The 24,705-nt window shown below is 41.7% G+C and overlaps 1 pseudogene; it reads left to right on the forward strand.

The window, feature by feature from the left end:
• The first annotated feature begins 1,482 nt into the window (after positions 1–1,482).
• On the forward strand, positions 1,483–2,658 carry LOC127768546 (uncharacterized; annotated as a pseudogene).
• The last annotated feature ends 22,047 nt before the right edge of the window (positions 2,659–24,705 follow it).

Raw genomic sequence — 24,705 nt, forward strand, 5'->3', positions numbered from 1 at the left:
AAAATTTTGGTTTTTCGAATTCCGAATAAAACATTTTTTGGATTTCATTATCTTAAAAAAATGTTTGAAAAATTAATTTTGTTTCCGAAATCCGATGTTAATAATCATGTCCCTCTTTGATTTTTAGATTAAGGTTTTTTTTATAACGAGACTTATGTTTTTAAATTAACTAGCTAAATGCCCGTGCGTTGCAACGGAAAAAAACTAAAATTGCACTAAATATTAAATTATGGTTTAATTTTTTTTTATCTAAGACATATTTTTCAGGTGGACCTTGTAGTAACTTGTTTGAAACGGTCTGTTTTATGTCCACCAAAGTTCAACACCCTTTAAGGTTTTGTAGGAAAAAAAAGCTCTCACACCATATCAAACTGGGTTTAATGGCATAATATCTATTGCCTACATATTGCCACTCGTCATATTTCTATCTTAGATCCATTTACCATGACCTCATCGCATCGGATTCGATAGAGATGATAATAAACTGCAAGAAAAAAATTACAATTTAGAATTATGATTCATCACTGATCCAAATTTTGTTTTGTACAGCACAAAATCACCATTTAGGTGGAAGTGGAATATTTTGTGATTATATTCTCCATACTATCTCATGCTACAAGCATCCGTTTGCACCAGGCTGATAACAAGACTGTTAAAATGTGTCTCTATGAATATGTAAATTTGGCATCTAAGGTTTCATTTATTAGCATTGGTGGGTAATTTTCATCACAATTTAGAATTATGATGATGAGCGTCCGAAAAATCATTACATCCTAATTAAATAGCTGGAGGATATCACATGTCGAAAAAAACAACATTCAGTTTTTGGTGAAAAGAATGTGCACCGTATGAGTATATTGCAGTTACACAAAATAAGCATACATACATGAGAGCCGCGTGTTTAAGAAATCGATGCGTTTTGCATTTGGATGTGTGGAAAATTTTTGAATCAAACTCAAACACATATGAACGTGAGAACAGTGTTACGTAGGATGAGAAGATGGGCTTTGTATTCATCGATACATCACAAAATAGGTGGCTGCCAATCTCGCGTTACACCTACAAACGTTCCGAATTGATCACGCGCCCATCGTGTTCTCGTGGACTGAGTCGGACACCTACCACAGTACCACGCGTGCATTGCGAACTGATATGGATACAGAGTCGGATGACAAACAAAAGGATAATGAGTAGATAATCATTTTTTTAAAAAAGTATAGCTAAGGATCTAGAAATCGTAAAAGGATTCGGATGACGTACCAAAATCTTGACAAAAACATCTTAAACTTTTATAATAGTAGAGAAAAACATAAAGTATAAGCGAAGAGCAATATAGTTATTTTGGGATAATTCTAATGATCAATTAATAGTCAACTCACAATATAGATATAGAAGGGATTCAAATAAAAAGCTCAGGGCATACAGAGGATGAGGCATTCTATATACTCCAATCGGAGCAGTCGGCCGGGACGGGTTGGGAACTAGGGTTTACTGTTCTTCTTCGATCGATTATCCCTCGCCATGTCAACGGCGGCGCTGGTGGCGTGGCTCGCCCGCGACGTATCGGCCGCGCGAGCCGCCGCCCGCTTAGCCGCGGCCGCCGCATCTCGTGCCGCGCGCTCCTCGGCGGTCGCGTCTCGTCCTTGTGCACGCTCGGCGGCCGTCGCAGCACGTCGCGCAGCACGCCAAGCCTCCGTCGCCGCATCTCGCGCCGCACACGCGGTATGTTACCTCGACGACTACGAGCCATCAGGTAAGCCAATCCCCCCAATCTTATTACGGGCCTTCTGATTGCCATCATCAGGGCAGGGGCAAATTAGGCAGGATACTTTTTTTTTTTTTACATCTGTGCTCGCAAAGGAACCGAATTGAAACTTGCAAGCCAACTCGCTGTTCTTGACAGTATTAATGTTGTTCTATTGTGATAGATGATGATCCTGAGCCAGGTACCTTTTTGACGGATTTTGATGAGTCTGGTGACGATTTTACGGACAAGGATTTTGAGTCTGATGAAGCTATATGGGCCTTGTATGAGCGCTGGTGAAAGGCTTACGATAAGAAGCGTGATCTTGCTGAGATGACTCACCGGTTCAAGATATTCAAGCAAAATGCAGAGGCTCTTCACAGATCCAACGAGGGTGCTTCAAAATATGAGAAAATATATTGTGGCCCATACTGCGATGGGTTCGATGAGCAAGAGAGGGAAGCTCTGCTTAAGTTTCGCCATTTTCCCAGAGTTTGCGAATATATAGAGTCGTTGGAGATCGTCTTCCCAAAGTCGCGGGAGGTTGACTCCCCAAATCAATCCCCATGAATCACCTTTGATCCCAAAACTGTGGACCATCGTCAAAAAAATGCCATTGCTCAAATGCCACTCTCAAATTTTCATTCTCAAATGTCACCCACATGTCAGTCTCTTTTTCCATTCTAACAAAAGTGATGTGAGACCGAATAATGTGCAAGGCTGACATATGGATCTAAATGACATTTGGGAATGAAATTTTGGGAGAGTGGTATTTGAATACTGGTAATTTGGGAGGATGAAAAAAAAAGTAAATTATTCCCCTTATGTGTAACAGCTTATTTGTGTACTAAGCTTTGCCCTGGAAAACCGCAATAAATTATATTGCATAATAAATTATACTGTGTAGTTCATGTGTACTAGCTTTGCAGTGTAATGAATTATGTTTTGCCGTTCCATGTCTGCCACGCTTCTTCTTTTTTTTTTTTTGCAACATCTGTTTTGGTATCCATATGCCATTTCTTTTCTTTTTCTTTTTATTTTTGCAACATCTGTTTTAGGACCATGATATGCCCATATGCATCCAGGTAGGGTTGAAAGTGATTCGGATAATTTTCGTCCGATCGGACCTTTTTCGGATACGGATAATTTTGGTCGGATATATTCGGAAATTTTCGAATACGGAAACGAATTCGGATATTTTTTCGGATATAAAAACGAATATAATATTGGTGATATCTGTCGGAAACTATCCGAAATTTTCCACTAGAGACCGACTTACACATAAGGCTGTCATAGCCCATAAGCCAGCCCAACCCAAAGAGGAGGCAAATCAGACTTTTAAGCAAAAATGAATTTTGAAATAAATTTTATAATACTAAATGAACTCATATGAAAAGGTTGTCAAAAACAAAGTTGCAGAACTCATTGAGATCTACCAATTTTATTTTGGTTATTTCTCCATCCGAGTTTGATTGAACTATATAAAATTTGAATTTTAAAATATAATAAATTCAAATAATTTTTCGGGTAGTAAATGATTTCAAATGGAAAAATTTTCAACAATAAAGTTTTATAACTTAACAAGATCAACAACTTTTATTTTGGTTATTTTTCTATATGACTTTGTTTGAAAAGTTTGAATTTAAATTTGAAAATATGACAACTTCAAACAACATTTTTAAATAGTAAATGATTTCAACTGAAAAAGTCATCCATAACAAAGTTGTATAACTCATCAAGATCTATAACTTTTATTTTTATCATTTATTCATCCGACAAAGTGACAGTAACATTGTTCATAAAATTTACATATCTCTCTTATAGTTTATAAAACCAAATGAGTGATGTAAATTTTGTGAACAATGTTATTATCACTTTGTCGGATGAAGAAATGACCAAAATAAAAGTTGTATGTCTTGATGAGTTTTACAACTTTTATGTTCATGACCTTTTCAGCTTAAATTATTTACTGCTTCAAAATATTATTTGAAGTTTTGAAATTCAAATATCTAATTGATAAAACAAAGTCACAAGAAAAATGACCAAAATAATAGTAATAATAACATGAATAACAAGATAGAGCATGATTTTAGAAACATTTAGGAAAAGAATCATCCAATTTGGAGTTCATATGAGTGAGATAAACTAGTTTCAAATTTTCAAATTTTATTTTCGCATACAGCTCCTTAAGACACCTGTATGGAAAAATCGATTTTTCCATGCAGGCTCTTAATTAAGTGGTCTGCATGTAAAAATAAGCTCATTTTGGCGTCTTAAGGAGTGGTATGCGAAAATGCCGCTTGATTTTTCCAGACTCGACAAGTTGTGGTCCGTTTGCAAATATCATAGGGTCTCGTACACAAAAATCCTTTATGTCGTAGTGAGGGGTTTTTATATTCCGATTAATATCTATCACCGTATTCGTTTCGCTTCGTATTCGCTCCGTATTTGTATTCGATAATATTCGATTCCGTTTTTCATATCCAGATTTCCGATTCTGATTACGATTCAAAAAAAAAATGAAAACGAATAGGGAAAACTGCAAAAACCACCCCGAAAGTCACTTCAATTTTGACATTCCACCCCATAAGTCATTTTGTTACAGATACCTACCCGCTACTAAGTTTTGTTGCAAAAACCACCCCAATGCGCACGTGTTTAACCGAATCAATTCATTATTGCTGATGTAGGGTTACCACAAGCTAGCCAAGTCAATCTTGTCTAAGAGCTTGCATTAGACTTATTTTCCATATTTTATTATTATTTTTTTGCATATAGCAAAACTCAGTGCAACAATGTTTAAGCTCTCGTCAATAATTTTATTCGTGGAATCTCACAAAAAAATGTATCAAGAATACTCTAGAAGTATTTAGTTTTGGTAAAGACCATATTGATGGCTCACAATTTATAAAAACATGTTGATTCGGTTAAGCATGTGTTTACCGGGGTGGTTTTTGCAACAAAATTGAGTAGGTGGGTGGGCATTTGCAACAAAATGACTTATGGGGTGGAATGTCAAACTTCAAGTGACTTTAGGGGTGGTTTTTGCAAGCTCTATCATATTCGTTTGGGAAAATTGCAAAAATCACCCCTAAAGTCACTTGATGTGGTCCATCCACCACCCATGTCGAACAATGGGTGTTCAACAAGGCCCTTTAAATTGCTTCCCCCAGCCGAGCATGGTCTAAATCGATTTTGGAGAGGACCACATCACCATCGCCGCCACTGCTGTCGCCGTGCGCGCCGGAGGGAGTGAGGGGAGGCTGTGGCTGGCCGGAGGCCAGGCCGGGGAGGCGCCGGCTGGGAGGGAAGTAAAGGCAACGGTCGGAAGAAGCGACATTAAGGTATACATTTCTAATCCTAAGTATGAGGCTTACGAATTTTTAATCTGAGAGAATAAGGCTTGTGATTTGTTAATTGTTTCTCATTTTTCAATGTTACTACGTATCACATGATTTGTTAACATTTACCATTGTTAAATGTTAGTAGAGATATTAAATTAGTCGTATGCTAGAATTAGTTCTAAGTTAGTACATGGTAGTACATATATTATAGGTAGAAGTTATTACATTTTAGTAGGATTATTAAATTAGTTATCTGTTAATATTAGTTCTAACTTAGTAGATGGCAATGTACTGTTAGTTGAAATATCGTAATTATCGACGGCTTAAATTATTATACGTTAGGGTAAGATAGTTGTCGGTCAGTACCGTATAATAAGACAATTTGTCATGTTTTATCAGGATGTCTGGTGATATGCCCATTCGTCTGTATTATGGCGATGCTCCTATACAAATATGTGATAGCGGGGTGGATTTGACTGTATATGCCTTTCTTGATACTAGTCTGAATGCACCGGAGCATATGGGTTTGAACGACGTGTTAGGGTGGTTGTATAATATGTTTGGGTTGGATCCATTACTCGAGAAATTTGTCATAAAAGCTGTGTGGCCAGTAAGGGGTCAACATGGATGGCAGTGGAGAGTAGTAGTGGAGGTTGCATCAACTAGGAGTTGGAGGAAGTTTGTTAGTAAAGTAAGGGAGAAAGGGTACAACCTGGCAATACTTCTGCAGAAGACAACATATGTTGATTGATCGGGGGAGTCAAGTCATGCCTAGGTGGAAGAAACTCCAATGGGAGGTGCACAAGCGGAAAATGTTTGGCAGACTGATCAAGGACAAGGGGAAGCAGTAGTAGAGGCTAATGCACCGCCAGAGGTCATTGTTCGTGAAAGTAATCGTTCGGCCGACGACTCGGATGACGAAGAACCGGATTCACCTTTACGTGTTGACGCAGCGGAGGAGAATGAGGCGGTAGTGGATCAGATGGAAGTGGAAAATGATGAATACATTGCGCTTGTAGTGGAAGTCCAAGATACAACACAGTGGGACAACGAAACCAACATACCTGATGCTTGGACGACCATATCGATGAGTCATATGAGGGTTAACGATGGTTTAGATGCCTACTGGTGTTATGATTATAATTATGTGCAAGTTGGACAGATGTATCATGACAAAGGTCACTTACAAGATGCGGTGAAGAGGTGGGCATTTGTACAGAAACGTGAGTTTAAGGTGAAGGTTTCAAATAGGATGACGTACGACGTGAAATGCACAAAGCATGGTTGTCCTTGGAGAGTGCATGGTTGCAAGCCACAGCATGACAATTTATGGGTAGCTGTTGACGCGAAAAACACACACTGGCCTGGGAGATCTGCTTAGCTCCAGTGCAGGTCCAAATCTTGATGAGATGCGGGCGTGCCAGTCAGTTTGATCCTGCAACTGACAAGATATTTAAACAACAGATCAAATAGCCGATCGGCTGATAAGCCGATGGAGTAGTTACAGCCGATAGCCGATAATAGCCGATTGTCTATCGAATACGGTCTGAAACTAGCTCTATCATATTCGATTACTCAGAACCCTATCGGCTAGCACCCCGATAAAACACTAGCATGAACCTATCGGCTTAACAAGACTTATATTATCAACAACAATCTAGTAGGTCGAACCTAACCGATGCATCACGAGATTGTATATGATAATCTAATACTCGATGAGCCGATAGATCTGTCTAATGTGATGGATATAAAAAATCTATTAAGAACAACATTGTGATTGTAGAGATATATCGGCTAAGACAGAAGATCGGACCTAACCGAGTCAGTCCCAACTAAACCGATGTGTCTCTAAACACAATGCAATTGGAGATAGAATTGAGATATCAGGTAGGCAAATATATCAACCAAACCAGAGCGATCCAAGAGATCGAAGTGATGCAGTCTTGAACAACACCAACGTAGCCAATAGATTCACCAAGGCCGGCGGAACGTAGGACTTACCCCTTCGCCGGAGATCAAACTGAACCGATGCAGCCCCGCGTCAGGTGCCAAATCCGCCGGTTGATAAGTAAAAACCTCAGGGAAGAGGGTGGCGATGCGCCGAGAGTAATTGTATTGATCGAGAGATTCTGATAGATTACAATGACCCCGTGTATACATATTTATACCCATGGGGAGATACTAGTCCTTGTCGAACAAGAAAGAAACTTTCCTAAAGATAAAAGAAACTTTCCTAAAGATAAAAGGAAAAGTCCTTATCAGACACTAAACACAGTTTCCTAAAGATAAAAGGAACTAACAAACTATTCCTAATTAATAGATACACTTGCCATGCCGTATCCTCCTTGAACTCAGACTCTTCTAGATAAATTCCCTTTAATTGATCCGACTCCACCAAGAACACAACTGCTGGTGACTTGACGACTCCCATCGACCGATTCCAAGACTCTGAAGCCGATGATGACTTCGGGCTTACCAAATTTCACTGTTAACAGTAGCTTCAAGGGTTGAGCAACATACGTGTTTGTTGGAGAATACCCGTCTGGTACACAGGAACATGACTGCCGCATTTGTCGCACAAATGGTCTATTCAAAGGTGCTTAGGAAAACATCTTTGTCCCCTTTCACAATTATGCATGACGTAGAGAAAGAGTACGGATATGAGATATCTTACGACAAGGCTTGGAGGGCAAAACAGAAAGCATTGGAGATGAGGTTTGGAACTTACGAGGATTCTTATCACAATCTTCCCCCACTATTGGAGGTGATGCAGGCAAGAAACCTGGGCACACACATGGCAATTCTCGACGAGGTGAATGAAAATGGGGAGAATGTTCTTCGTCGGGCTTTCTGGTCATTTGGATGCATGATAGAGGCCTTTAAAAATTGCATTCCTTTGCTATGTGTTGATGGTACTTTCATGACAGGCAAGTACAGAGGAACAATTCTAACCGCGATCAGAGTCGACGCTGATAGCCATGTTGTTCCTATTGCTTTTGCATTTGTTGAATGCGAGAACACATCAAGCTGGCTTTGGTTTTTGGGGCACATTAAATTGTGTGTTGTTCAGAATAGACCAAAGGTTTGTGTTCTGCATGACCGACACGTCGGTTTGCTATCAGCGATACAAAAGCTTCAAGAAGATGTCACAAAGGAGGTGCCATGGCCAGATTTGCATAGTAGATGGTGCATGCGACATCTAGGGGCATTTTTTTACAGACAATTCAGAAGTAAGAGATTGATGGACATGTTCAAGAAGTTATGCAAGCAGAATCAATAAAGAAAATTTGATGCTATATGGGAACAACTAGATCGTTTGACCACTACACACATGGAAGAGGTTCGGAAAAAGCTCGTTCTTGCCAGACAAGAGGAGCCGGAGGGACTTGAACCCATTCCTAATGAAGCACCAAGTATTACTCGGTGCAGGAAGCGCGGAAGGGCCACGAAGTGCTTCACGGAGTGGGTAGAATTTGAACCAAGGGAGAAATGGTCGTTGTTGTACGATACAGATGCATCGAGGTATGGTGTGATGACAACAAATCTTGCTAAAGTGTATAACTAGGTTATGAAAAATACACGTCCTCTACCACTTGTTGCTATCCTGGAGGGTATCACGAGGGGTACTCAGAAGTATCTCTGTAAAATATATTCCATGGCCAGTATTAACCTCAGCAAACCGAGTGTTAAGTATAGCCCAACTATTACACAGTACATGGAGGAGAAAAGCAAGAAGGGAGCAATGCACAGAGTGTGGCCTGCTGGGAATAGAGAGTTGCTATTTGAGATACGACTTCGGGACAAGAGTGGTGTCGGCATTGGGACTACTGACATCACATTGGAATGCACGTTGTGGCCAGAGTATCATGCTTGCAAATGCAATTGCAACAAGCCTTATCTACGACACCTGTTATGTTCTCATGCTCTTGCCGCTTCCACAAAAGGAGGTGTTGATGCAAACCTTTTTGTTTCTCCATACTTTACAAAGGAAGCATGGGAGGCAACTTGGCGTGGTGAATTGCGTGGTTGGCGTGCCGTTTGCGATTTCACTCGTCCTCCTCCAGGGCAAGCCAATTGGGTTCCTGACTCAAATTTATTAGTTGATACTAAGGGTCGTCGCCAGTCGTGCAAGATCAAGAACTTTATGGATTAAGTTGAGGCGAAAGATCGTTCTCGTCGGCAGAAAATTTGCATTCTTTGCGGGGAGAATAATGCCCGTAAAGATTGTAGCATGTACAATATAGGGAAAGACGCTACATGTGGTGATGTTCGTCGCGTTCCAAAGGGGAAGTCGAAGAAGAAAAATAATCATTAGTTCGTTATAAGCCTTGGTGGACTTGTACTTTTAAGTTGTGCTCTACTACGGTTGTTATCTCTGAATTTATGTTTAGTGGGTCTGTAATTTTAATTTGAACTATCCTGCACTTTTATTTTCCGAATCTATTTGTAATGGGCTTGTAATTTAATTTGAACTATCCTGCACTTTTATTATCCGAATCTATTTGTAATGGGCTTGTAATTTTAATTTGAACTATCATGCACTTTTATTATCCGAATCTATTTGTAATGGGCTTGTAATTTTAATTTGAAATGTACTGCACTTTTATTATCTTAATCTATGTCCAGTGGGCTTGTTATTATAATTTGACATGCACTGCACTTTTATTATCTTAATCTATGTCTGGTGGGCTTGTAATTTTAATTTCGAACTGCACTACAATTATGTGTCATGCATTTACTTTACCGTAACCATATGTGCATTGACTAATATGGTTTTCAATCTGCAGGTATGGCTGAACAATATGACATGCAGCTGATCGACCAGGAGATTGATAGGAACCATCGATTGTGACGACTTAGTAGAGGTACTTTCTGCAATGTGCTGAAAATGCGAGGACCGGATCAATATTGGCGTATCGATCCTCGTTGGGTTCCAAGGTGCGTGAAAATATATTGTTTTCACCTTATCAGATTTTGACATTTTCCTGTATTAATAATTTGCACTCTCTCATGTTGTAGGTTGAGAGCAGCTGGGTTGTTGACCTTTGCACGGTTGGTCCGTTGGTCCTTCACGTGCAAGGCCGGCACGAATCCACATTGACGTGGCGCTTCTGAGTGCTCTTGTGGATAAATGGAGGCCTGAGACCCACACTTTTCACCTCACAGTTGGAGAGATGGTGCCCACTCTGCAGGATGTGTCTTATATGTTGGGTCTGCCGATAGCTGGGGCAGCAGTTGGCCTAACAATGGTACATGTTGGATGGCCGGACGACCTTCTAGCCAGTTTTGGTGTTGTGCTGCCTGTTGCACTAGAGGATCTCACATATGGGCACGGACCGACGAAAAAGTTCGTGGAATCAGTTTCGTCAGGATGTCTTCCCTGATGACCAGGAGGAGTGGATCATGTGACGGCACTTAGTCGCGTACCTGTTGTGGTTGTTTGGATGGGTGATGTTCACGGGAACTCACGCTGACTCCGTGGACAAGCACTTCATCCACTACGCGGAGCAGATTGCAGAGTTACCTATCGAAGAGATTCCACAGTACAGTTGGGAGTTAGCAGTACTTGCGGCGACATATGCCGGACTGTGTGATGCTTGCGTGAGGAACAGCAAGTAAAGTTCACTCCCTGGATGCCCGTTGCTACATATGTTGTGGACGCACGAGCGCTTCGACATTGGGAGGCCTCAGCTGGAGTCGTACGCAACCTACGGGTTGCGAGAGATGTACAACTCCAGTGTTGACGACATCGACGATCGTCCCACTATGGGATCTTTGTGGACACATTGTGAGGTAAATTTTGTTTAATTCGTTTGTGTTCTCATTATGAACAGTTCCGTATTAGTTCAATACTTTCCTGATATAACTAATCATAACTATTATCTTCTTGTTGCAGCCGAAGTGGGTTAGCGGGATGACGCGTCGTGTGTACACACAGTTCGTAGCTGATTTTGATCAGCTTACGCCTGACCGTGTTCGGTGGACTCCCTACACTCAGCACGATGACAATGATCGTGCACCACTCGGTCTCATGAACCTTTGCATGCGAGATATGCAACTCTGGAGGACTACTTGTCACCTCGTGATGGATATGCACGTCGAGCCACACAATGTCCATAGGATTCTGAAATAGTTGGGCATGTATCAAGACTTCCCTCCTAGAGTTGGTCGTGCTTTGGCTGATAGTCTTCATAGGTTTGTACACATCACAGTTGTTTTATCCAACTTTAACAAATATATGTGCTCATTAAAATTTTCTGTAATGTGTCCATTTCTTGTTACGCAGGTACTCCCGAAAGGGGCTCGGGCTTTCATACGAGCTTGTTATTGTGACCACGGTTCAGCCGACGGTATAAGAGTGGGAACACGCAGCTAATAACCTAACGCTTCAGACACCTCCAGACGATGGGATTTACTATGGGATTACCTTCGTTGGTACCGCAGTGTTACACGATGGAGGTGTTTTCCGCCACAAGGAGATAGCACCGCCCCCCACCAGGCAGCGATTACTGACACATTTGCCCCCTTAGCCTTGATCAGCTTACAACTCAATGGTACGTGTTTATTTGTGGAACATGCGGAAATTGTGCAACTAGTTCAATATTTTTAATAAATGTGCAACTAGTTCAATATTTTTAATTGTCTTGCTTATTTGTGGAACAGGCGGAATTTGTTGAGCACGTTCAGGTGGAGTCCGACACCCTGCTGCAAAGACTAGAGACGAGACCTGAGTCGGTCAGGACTGACGACGTGGCGAGCGTCCTTCGCAACTTTCGTGCCCGTGCGCGGCAAATGTGGTGCAGCTGTGTGCCCGTAGGGCATCACCACTAGGGGTGAAAACGGTCGGAAACGATCGGGAAACACCCTAAACCATTACCGCAACCATATTATTTTTCGGAAACGGAATCGATAACGGTAAGTCGGTAACGGAAACGATAAGGGAAATATCGGTAAATCAAAAATGGAATTATTCAATCGGAAACATGTCGGTATCGATTGGAAGTCGATAATTACTGTCGGAAACATCGAACAATAACATTTAGCTAGCAATAGAATGATTGCTTGAGCAGAACAAAAGTTCATACTCACTCCATTCAACAGAAATACATACAACATAGCAAGTCCACTAGAACCATAACCACAGAACCACAATAACATTGTTGGATATGATAACAATCACCGGGTCTCACATTAGTACATTACATAAATTTGGCATAGTCCCATAGACTCAAAGCATGGGCATATTCTTGAATTATTCCCCAAGTCCTCAATCAATCATCAGAGTCCATATATTCTTCCACCTACAATGTTGCAATGTAATTTCAGCCCAATGAACATAATTCATAACGTAAATAACTAGCATTAATTCTTAAATTCAGATTGCTAGCAAAGAAACAAACTGATCTGTACTCACCTCAACCATTAATGTTTCAGCAAGTAACTCTGTGACATCAAGATCAGTCACAATTGACGCAACATTCTTACGTTCTGCAAAGTTCAAATAGAGATAAATCAACAAGGTAGTTCTGATCTGTTACACCTACATGCAAAGAAAATGAAGGATTTAATTTTTTTTTCACCTTTTCTTGCAGCAGCTATCCAGTCTTTGGTACATATCAATGCTTCAACAATCTCAGGATCAAGGCGGCTACGATATGGATCAATGACACGGCCACCAGCACTAAAGGCAGATTCAGAAGCAACAGTTGACACTTGCATTGCAAGAACATCACGAGCAAGCAAAGAGAGAACAGGATAAACATCTGCATTGTCCTTCCACCATAATAAAATATCAAATGTATTCTCACTGGCTTTGTCAAGTAGTAAAGGTTCTTCTACCAAATATTTCTCTAGATCATTCCCAACAATCTGAGATTGGTTTGTTTGCTTCTTATACAGGTACTTGTCAAGTTCACTATCAAAATCATTTGCATCTTCTTCTACAGCTAGTTCATTGCTAGATTGAGGTGCATTACTATTTGGAGGGGGTGCAGCAGCAACATAAAAATCATACATGGTCTTTATGGTAGAGAGAAATTCATCAAACTTAACCTGAAGCAAATCACCATAAAACTTTTTCATGTAGAAATGAACAATTATTGTCTTGAATCTAGGATCAAGAAAGCTTGCAACAGCAAGAGCAGTGTTTGACTTCTTCCAATATTTGTCAAACTTAGTATTCATAGATGCTGCCATGTTCTTAACCATGGTATCATTGCCTCTACTCCAAGACGTAAGCAACAGCTTAATTTCACAAAATCCTCTGTAAAATAAGTTTGTTGTAGGATATAAAATACCAGAGAATAGATTGGTAAGATCACTGAATTTTTTCAGGCACATACATACTTTACTTGCTTTTTCCCATTGTTCAGGGAGAGGGCATATGCTCTCATACTTGCGACGTTCCTTACTCGTAAGCCTCTGAAAAGCTTTCTTATAATACAAAGCATCCCTCAACATCATATAAGTTCCATTCCATCTTGTACAATAATCGGTTGGGAGTCCTCTGGTTGTGTTCAATTCACACTCAGAAGCACACTTCAAGAACTCCTCCCACTGCACCGTTGAGTTCTTTACAGATATCACAAACAATCTAATGTTCTGAATTGTTGTTGCTATTTCTTGCAAACCATCTTTAGCAATCAAATTCATAATGTGGTTGGCACATCTAACATGAAAAAACAAACCATCACATAGTAAAGGACCATGCTTCTTGAGTTCACAAATTACATCCTTAACGGCCACTTCATTTGCAGATGCATTATCCAAAGACAAAGAAAACATTTTCTTCTTAACAAACCAATTCAATAGACATGTAGTAAAGGTCTCTGACAACTTAACACCAGTGTGTCGTCCTTCTACATCGATGAAATTTGCAATCCTTTTCTGAATACGCCAATTATCATCAATCCAATGCAAAGTGACACACATATATCCTTTATTCTGGTTTGATGTCCACATATCCATAGTTGCACAAATGCGGGATTTAACAAATTTCAGACATTCATACAATTTGTTCTTTTCTTCCAGATATATGCCTAAGATTTCTTTTCTAACAGTGACCCGGGACTTAATTGGAAAGTTAGGGCGTAGGGATTTAATGAAGTCAACAAAATATTCATGCTCAGCTATATTGAAAGGGTACTCATGCATGATTATTGCCAGATAAAACTTTCTTAAGCTAACTTCCTGATCATACCTGAATGGTTCAACAACAGTGATGTCCTTAGCAGCATCCTTTCCTGTTTTCAATTGCAATTGTTTTTTATCCACACTATGATATTTGCTCAAATGATTCCAAAATCCAGTTGTTCCCCTGTTGCTCTCACATCTATTATTGCCAGAAGGAGCTCTACACCCTTTAAAGTTGCACTTTGCCCACTTCTCTTCAACCAATTTGCCATTAATATCTACTGTCTTTGTGTACTTAGTGAAATACTCCTAGACATCAGATGTGCACTTCTTGTGCTTCTTTGCCGGATGCAACTCATCATGGTCATCATTTTCTTCAACAACTGTATCATCACCAGCTACAACATTTGCACCTTCTGTCTGCGTGCCACTTCCATCGGTGCCATTAGTTGCATGTGCAACTTCAACAGATACAGGTGTTCCAGATGCAGATGATGTAGATAAACGCATTAAAGCCTGACTTGCACCTACCAAATCAAACAGTTTTGTTTAAATTAAATCTCAAATGCTAAATCAAACACCCATGCATCTGTTTTCATCTCAATACATGTATCAATAGGCCACAGAGAAGGAGTTTTTCACCTGGACTAGCAGAGGCTGAGCCGGCCAGCAAGCTCCCCGACGGCGTGCTAGAGGCATTGCTGCCGTGAGGTGGTGGGGGCGGCCCCAACAGGACGCGACGTCGTGACGAAGCTTCGCCGGCTGGCGCCATCGCCTCTGGGGACAGGAGGGTTGGGAACGGACGGGAGCTGACGCTGTGTTGGAGCCGCCGCGCCGCCGCGCCGCTGAGTTGGCGCCGCCGCACCGCCCCCTTGGCGCCGCCGTGCCACCGCGCCGCCCCCTTGGCGACGCCGCGCCGCCGCGCCGCTGCGTTGGTGGCTCCGTGTCGCCGATGCGTACGACGGTACGAGTACGACGGCGCTGGTTGGAGTCGGAGCAGCCGAGCAGTCGAGGAGCTCTAGGGTTATGGATTTTATCAATTTAGGGTTATTGTTGGGCTGAGAAAATGGGCCAAAGAAAAATAACTTGGGCTCTAGCCTGGGATGTTTGTAAAACGGTAATTTACCGGAGTATATATACGGTAATTACCGGTATAATACGGTAACCGCACATTTATTATGGTGAGTAGTGTGAGACTAATCACGAAAGACGTTGTTAGACCCCCCATAACTGCGGGCACGATTATTCGAATAGTTTTACTTTGGCCAGAGGTGTACCACTGTACCCACAAGACAGCTCCACGACATGTTACCATGCGCCTCAATACCACCACGGTACCTCGGAAAGGAACTGTGACAGTACCCTTCGCACAACACAATCTACCACAGCGCACTATTCCTGGATCATAATCACCCCCTTATAAACAAGGCATGGACTCCCCAGCGACCCCCGTAGGCTTATCTTCGCCACTTCTCAGTCTGGTGCCCCGCAACGAACCATGCTATAAAAAAGGTAAAACTGTTGCCCATGCTGGCTTGTGGTTGGCACGGTTAATGTTTCACAACCGAAACTCGTGAACCGGTCCTTAATAGTCATGAGCACGACCATCAAAACCATGTGCTCACAACCCACCATTATCAAGTTTTAGTTGGCAAATTAATTAATTAACCAATCACGATTGACCATCGTGAGCTACCATTAAATATCCATCATTAAGTAATAGTGAAACATTAGTTATCTCAATCATGTGCTAATATTTCTAAGCATGGCTAAGCAATTTTATCTAACATCTAGCTGAACCAATATATAAAGCTCAACTAGTCAAATTATAATAACTCAAGGTATCAAGTAATAGAGTAATCAATGCAAATTGGCCATAACGAAGGAATAAGTTCACACCACCCGGTGACATTCAAAAATAAATGCATAGTTGAAATAAATAGAGAATTTAAATATAGGATCAACATGCTCAAAGGAATTGTGTTTGGGATCTGTGTGACTTGCCTTGCAATAATCGGTCTTCAATTAATCTACTTGAATACTTCCGACGCACATGCGAACCTTCGAAACGACGAAAACAACAAGCTAACATGTAAAACGAGAAAAAAAAACTAATAAAAACCAAATAAACAATACATATAAAAGAAACAAACATGTAGATCATAATTTTAGATGAATTATGAGACTTGAACGGCCTCAATCTGACTTCATATGAATTAGTTACGAATTTTACATGATTTAATTCCAATTAAACCTATTAAAGAAAAGACTATTCTAAAATAATTAAATAATTTACAAATGATTTATAACTGAGATAAAAGATTGGAAATAACCTCTGAAAAAGATTAGATTATATTTGATAGATGACATATATTAAAAAGGAATAATATGTCACTGAAAAGAGGGAACGGATTTATATTGATTTTGGACAGCTGATATTAATCTGGACATAGAGTTGACCAAGATTGGATGGCTTAGATTGATCTGAACCGGAGGAAAGAGCATGACGAGGGGAGCTCACCGAGGGGTGGCACGACGATGAACGACGACAGAAAACGGCCGGCGTCGAGCTTCGAAGGGCGGCGAGGTACTGTCCACGGCGACGACGACTTTCCGGCGATAAGCGACGACAATGGAGGGGTGGACGGCCTTCACCTCGTAGCTGCGAACCCAAAGGAGGCGGCGGCGAAGCTTGGCGATGACGGAAGGAGCAGCAGGGCCTCGCCGGAGATCAAAACACGACGGCGAACTTCGGGTTGACGGCGAGGATGGAGCTCCGGTGGATTTCGGCTTCGGAGAAGTGGAGGACGATCTTCTTCTCCTCCTCGCGAACCCAACAGCGGCAGCGGCGACTGAAGGTGACCAGGGAAGACGGCAACGGCGGCTGAAACGGCGGCCGGCGATGGAGAGAGAAGGTGCTCGCGGGGAGAGCGATTCCGGCGACTGCGGAGAGAGGGAGAGATGGCGGCCGAAAGAGGGGAGGGAGGGGGCTCTATATATAGCCATGGGAGCCCGGAATCGAGCCCACATCTACGGGAAAAACTCGGGAAAGTTTAGGATCCTCGCCGGAAAGGAAAGATTGATCCGTGAAATTGGAAAGGATTTCCATAGAAACATTTGGGGATTTCTTGGGGAAATTGTAGAGGAGATTGAGAGGATTCCATTATCGCAATTAATTTGGAAAGAGGAGCAACGGGGTGGCCGGATTGGTGGGAGGAGGTGGCGGCAACTGTGCACAGGCTGGAGACAGTCGGCTCTGTCTATAGGTAGAAGAAGGAGCACTGTAGCGAGGGGGATCCAAAACAGACTTTTCTGCGGGCTGAGAGGAAGGGAGAGAATGGGCTGAATTCGGCCCAAGACTAGCAAGGAAGATTTTATTGCTTTTCCAAATAAATTAATTAATGAGATGATCTTTCAATTGTTAAAAATACTTCCAATGCTCAAATAATTCCAAGAAAAATCTTGAACATACTTGGACACTCTAAGTATTTAAAAAAATTGAAACCAGCTCATTTAATGATTAATTTAATATGTGAATAATTACTGAAATGTTCTTTGTATTATTAAAATTAGGAATTGAGCTCTAAAAAATTCGAGAAAATTCCAGAGAGAATAACTAATCATGGAGAATTTAATAAAAATTAAATCCAGCCATGCTTTATATTTAGGAAATTTTATTTTCCACATTTAACTTCACTTGTAAATTAATGAACATTTAATATAAATTCTATTAATAATTTATTAAATAATTTATAAATTCTAAAACGGAAAATCAGGCTGTGACAACCAGGGGGTCAGTTGGATCAGGGGTACCCACGTCGAGTACAGCACAGCAATGTCCGTAGGTATTTCAAACTACACCTTATGTTCACCCCACCTAGGGAGCATCTGGGTTGGCACACTTCCCTTACATACCAACAGGGGACAACGTGTTGAACACACCAGCATGGGGACTTCATGTCACTCCACGTGCGCCAGATCAAAACCACGCACAGCACACATGTAAGTCATTTTAAACAATAACATATCTTACTTTTTAATTATATGTATCATTACTAAGTACGTCATTTTTTTTCTCCCTCTTATTGCAAACAGATGATGAGTATGGTTCAGCGTCGACGCATCACGGAATGCATGCTTTCTCCCCTCGCACAACATTCGTTGAGGACTTCTTTTCCACTGAGCCTCCGCAAGGGGAACCCGGGATGGATTATTGGCACACAGCACCTCAGGTCAAACAGCCGACGTAGGAGACGGAGGCCGTTCAGGCACCCGAGGTGACACCACAGCTGGCAGCAAGAGAGAGGCGCATATGTCACTTCGTGGTCCACCCTATTTTCAACCTTTATCGACTGCAGAGTTATGAAAGCGACCATGCGAGAGCTCGACTAGTCGTGATTAGCTTTCAGTATAGATTGCTCGCTCGTGCCCGTCAAGTCTATCCACACATCAACCTTATCGCGATTACAACGGACTTTTCACCACTACGCTTACTGCAGTCGTTACGGCACTATAAAAACATGCCTTGTCCAAACAAGAGCTCATAAGTTCTTTCCTCTTTACATTTCCCGTTGTCTTCAGCATTGAGTTCAACACAATGGAAACTCTATTCCACGAGCATTTAGACTGGCGAAGAGATCCACTCGCAAGTCTATTTTCACCATGGTGCGACCGTCTAATCTGCGCATGCGGTGATCGATGTATACTCATGACATCACTTACTACTGAAATCCGCGGTAGGAGATTTTTTTTCAATGCCCAAACATTTACCAGGTATCTGTTGAATCCATTTTATGTTGCGCATTGGGCTGGGACAACACAAGTACGGGTCGGCACGTCCTTCTTCCTCCACTCCGCCTTGCTCCGTCCCCTCGCCAACGGCCCAACATCCCAGCCATAGGAGTCAGAGCGCTGGCGGTGGCCGGCTTCGAAGAGGATGCCAGAGCACAAGCCGGAGAACGGGTCGAACAGAGAAATACACGTCCACGCGGCGCCTCTCCAGTCTCCACAGAGAACACAGACGCAACACCGCCGAGAAACCCGGCCCTTCTGACTCATGAAACAGTCCAGCTAGCGTCCGCAGCTCCGTCGTTGCGGGCGGAGGGGCGGCGAGGATGACGTCGCCGCAGCGCGGCTCTCGCGCCACGACGTCGCGGCGGTCGTGGCGAGCCTCGGCCTGGTTGCAGGCGAGCAGGCGCCGTGCGGCGTGTTTCGTGTTTTGCTGCCGATATTTCCACATGCTTCGGGGTAGTAAAACGGGAGGTGGAGCAAGGCGGCAAGGGCGCTGGCCCCGGAGGGGAAGAAGAAATAGGCCGCCGTGATGGCGAGCTCGGCCGCGACGTCGCGCGCGTCGACGCAGAACGCGTCGAGCAGGAGGGCGTCGATGGCGTCGGGCAGCGAGCGGAGGAACTCCCGGAGCACGGGGTTGGCCCAGGCGCGGAGCGTGTCGAGGGCCGAGGGCGCGCCTGGTCGGATGCGCGCCGGCGTCCAGGCTGGGCGGTGCCGGCAGGAGGCGGAACGTGATGGACGGGTTGGCCGCGGCGAGGCGCGCCGTCGCGTCGGCCGAGGTGGCGTCGTTGTCGGGCGGGTCGATCACCGCGACGACGACGACGGCGAGGCCGGGCGGCGCAGGTGCTTGGCCATCTCCACCATGGGGTTGAGGTGGCCGACGCCCCAGAGACGGGAACAACACAAACGTCTTTGTCCTCATGGCTACCGCCTACCAGGAACAGCTGCTCCGATCGATCAAAAGGGATGCGAAAAACCGAAACAAATGCTCATAAATATAGTGAGAGCGTGGTTGAATGGTACACCCTCCGTCCCAACGTAATTCGTTTTTTATTTCAACATTCAAATGCACAGGAGTTAAGCAGATCTTCCAGGCCACTGTGTGTTTTCGCATCAACTCGCTTAGCGTGTTGATGCGAAAAACACACACTGGCCTGGAAGATCTGCTTAACTTCAGTGCAGGTCCAAAATCTTGCTTTGAGGTTCTTGAGCGTGCCAGTTGATTTGATCCTGCAATCAACAAGAAACAAAGACAAGAAAAACCGCGGTTAAATCCATAAATGATAGCCGATCGGCTAGTTGCCGATGACATATCATTTATCTTTGAGCCGATGTCATATTGGAATCGATCGGCAGTTATATATAACCGAGACAGAACTAAATCTACTCGATCGGCTGTAGATATTAACGATATATAATCCTTCTATCGATGTATATTTAAACCAAGTGATTGGGATAGATTGGTCGCCATGCCGAGACAGTATAAATCACTTAGATCGAAGTATACATTAACATGACGATTATAGACGTTTATAGCATTGTCGATCAGATAGATCTAGCATGCATCGGCTAATACTCCGATACCACTCTATATTAAGATATTAAAACAGATAGAATATACCAAACAAAAGTCTAATATACTTTATTGCGATAAGATCTTAATATAAAGGGCAGACCTAGCATATCAATTAAGCACATAAGTTATAAAAACTAGATCAGGTAAGATCGGCTGAAACCCCGATGCTCTCTCTCTCTCGATGATCATAAAACAAGCCATATATCATAATTATATATATTACTTAATAGATCGAACTCAACCGGTGCAGCATTAAGCATAAAGACAAGTATAAGATCTAGGCAAGATGATGAAAACCTATAAGAGATGGTAGATACATGATACAATCTAGATTAATAACAAAACATAACTCTATCGATTGCTTCCCAGCAATAAGAACCAGCTGATAACAAGTTATATAACACAACTAATAGAGATTGCAAGATGTATATGATAACTCGACGAATTATACAGGATTAAAGTATCATAAAGATGGAAGCATTAACCCTGAGAACGCAAGCCGCCATAACAAATTTACCTCTAGTTGAAGATCGAATCGATGCAACTCAACCCGAAAGTAAGAACTCGTCGAAATAAAACAAAAGTAAAAGGGTGGCGATGCGCCGAGATTATATTGAACTGTTGTTCATTGATTACATGGGATTCGGGCTCTATTTATACCTGAGATACAAGATATGTCCTTGCCGGATACGACACTTATCTCTAACAAACTCTAAGATACCATAAGTCTTTGTGGCAGACTTTTGCCCAAACATATCTCTAAGGAAATTACACAAAATATCCTAATTAATAGATACAATTGCCTATTCTGAGAGCTTTATCTCCATCGTGGCAATCCTCATGAAGCACATTAAACGATTCTAGAAGCATCTCTGAAACCATCGTCATTGGAATCGGCTGCATCACCTTTATCGGCTGTATCGGCTGTCCTCTGTCCGATCCATCTCAACCGATGCATACTCCAACCGATGTCTTCGCAGCCGATGCACACTCTGTTCTTCGAATCCATCTCTTTATCGAATCCGCCTCAATCCTAATATCGAACCTGGTTCACAACTTACCAAATTTGGTCGTCAACAGACGGCTAAGGTTTTATAACCTCCTTAAAGGCGTTGTCTAGGAGGTCATATTCCCCGCCTTTACTGTCTTTACTGTGTTGTCTCGGTTTGGTCGCCGACAGTTTTTGGTTATCATCATCAGGTTGAGACGAGGCATGAGTTGATCTTTTTCTCTCTCGCCCTCTCCCTTTCCTCAACCATTCTTCATGAGGATAACCGAAAACTCGTCGATAATCTTCTGTAAGGTGTAGGTGTGAGAGGGTGTTTGTGGCCTTTTTTGTAGGCCTAGCGGCGATCGGCTTTGGTGCTAGTGGCTTCTCTTGGGTTGTGTGAGGAGCTACCAACGTGTGGTTGTGGTGTGTTTTTGTTTTTTCTCCTGGTTATGACCTCTAACTGTTTGTAATCATATATTTTTTTTCCTACTATATCAATAAATATGAAACTTCAGTGTTTGGTGTGGATCGTTTAAACAAACCGATATATTAAAGAAAAAAACTAGTGGGAACACAGGTCGAATTATAACTAGTTCATAACATGATATAATATGAGTTTTTTTAGAGCAATATAATGAGTTATATGGAACACTTTGCATATGTAGAAAAAAAGGTATTATTACATAGATGATATTTATGGAAAGAGCCAGAGTCATGCATGGCTAGCTTACGGCTAACACAATCTTTCATAATTATATTCTGGTTCTCCAGGGCCGCGCATAATGTGGATTGATTTTGTCTACAACTAAATACGTTAGGTTCATTCCCAAGAAAGCACATCCTAGACCCCATGTTACTAATAGACCGGTTAGCGATCGTGGGGTACCAAAACGTTGAAATAGTTCTTGAGATCTCCGACTGAAGTATATTCCTCCAACGACGGACGCGAGATATCCAAGCTCCGTAAAGACTTTAATTCCGTATCCTGCTTCCGGGTCTCCCAGATGAGGCATCCTACGAAAAAAAAGTGCATAGGTATAAGTATTTTTTTTAATAATGGATTAAAAACCCAGCCTCTACATCAACACAACCAAGCATAGGTATAAGTACTACTAGTCTGATTGTGTTAGAGATTGGCTAAATTTCATCCCTAAAATTTTGTTTTGTAAAACCTAAAAATAGTCTGATTGTGTTAGAGCATCACTGAGAGATTGACTAAATTTCATCGCTAAAATTTTGTTTTGGAATCCTAAACAAAATTTGATCCCGTGTGATCGTGTTTTTCTTATGTGCTTTTGGTTGTAGAATAGGAAAACTGCTGATCTGATTTTATGGTAGAAATCTTCAGAAATGGGGGCTCAGAGCATGCCGAATAGGTATCCAAAAATCTCTCTCTAAAATTCTGTTTTGGAATTCCTAATTTGATTTTATGGTGTAAATAGATTTTTATCACCAAAAGATCGATATTTTAAATTACAGCTCCCAATAATAAAAAGTGGATCCAATCACATAACTACTACCTCCGTCCCATATAAATTACACTTATAGCTAATTTAGTACAAAATAGTAGGATTGAAAAATGACCACAATGACCTTATTTAATGAACCCAATACATGCACACATTCCATATATAAAATTGATTAAAAGGAAGTTTGTGACAATTAAGAAAACATATTTAGATTAAAAAGAAGATTGTGAGATGGACGGCTGGGAGACCATAAGGAAACATATTTAGATTAATAAATTTTTGGATCTCACGTGATTAGAATTACAATTTTTGTAAGACAAAACCTGAGAGCTAGAATTATAATTTATAAGGGACAGAGGTAGTACCAAATACAGAAACATAAATCTAATCCCTCCGCTCATTTCCTCCTCGCATGCGATCTCTCCCTCCACATGTTCCCATATAGTAAATCTAACATTAAGTATATTTAATATATTTTAGATTCTTTATTTTATATTTAAAAAGTTTCTATATTTTTCTTTAAACTTAGTTAAAGTTAAAGAGGTGTGTCCTATAAAAAAGTTAAAACAACTTGAAATATGAAACGGAGATAGTACGTCAACTAATCTTAATAAACAAGAAGAAGGCGAATAATTCCTAAAATCGAAACAAATATCAAAGAGAAGAGATGGAAAAGATAACCTTGTAGTTGCGAGGAAAAGAAAAGGGGAAAACTATGGAACGATGCGGTGCGGGGACGATATGCGGCGGCTACCGTGGTTGTCTGGTTAATTAATTGGGCACCCAGCCGGTGCAAGCTGCAGCGTATATAGGCCGTATGGACTAAACCTAAACCATATCGGACTGCGCCGGCACAAGTAGGACACGGTGTAGGCCGTTGCGCCGCCAACGCAAAGCGAAAGCACAGATCCTAACTCCGTTTCGATCCGGACTAGGCTGCCATTGTGCTGTCCCCCTAGCTTGGCTTCGTCGTCCTTCCCCCGACCTGGCCGTCCCTCCCGTCGGATGTCGTGGAGGCATTGCCGATTCAGGCCTAATTAGACCAGGCTTAGTTTATAAATTTTTCTTCAAACTTTCAACTTTTCCATCACATTAAAACTTTCCTACACACAAACTCTCAACTTTTCCGTCACATCGTTTCAATTTCAACCAAAGTTTCAATTTTGACGTGAACTAAACACACCCTAGTTACTCCTTCAAAAAAAATTTGATGTATACGGATACACATTTAAAGTATTAAACATAGACTAATAACAAAATAAATTACAGATTCCGCATGTAAACTGCGAGATGAATTTATTAAACCTAATTAATCCGTCATTAGTAAATGTTTACTGTAACACCACATTATCAAATCATGGCGTAATTAGTTGTGCAATTGGTTTTTTTTCATCCATATTTAATACTTTATGCATGTGTCTAAATATTTGATGTGACGAATTTTTGAAAGTTTGAAGGAAACTAAACACATTATCATTCAAGGCGCTCGATCGTTATGTTAAGGCAAATTTTGCTACAGGACATCGTGACTTCGCGGTTTTAGTGCACAGACACCGCACGAAGTGATTTTTGGGGGAGACTCTCAAAAGTTGGAAGACACTCTTACAAGTTGGATATTTACTAGTGGACACTGCACTCACTAAAATAATAATTTTCAGATG

Source organism: Oryza glaberrima, chromosome 3 (genome assembly GCF_000147395.1).
Source record: "Oryza glaberrima chromosome 3, OglaRS2, whole genome shotgun sequence".
NCBI lineage: Eukaryota > Viridiplantae > Streptophyta > Magnoliopsida > Poales > Poaceae > Oryza > Oryza glaberrima.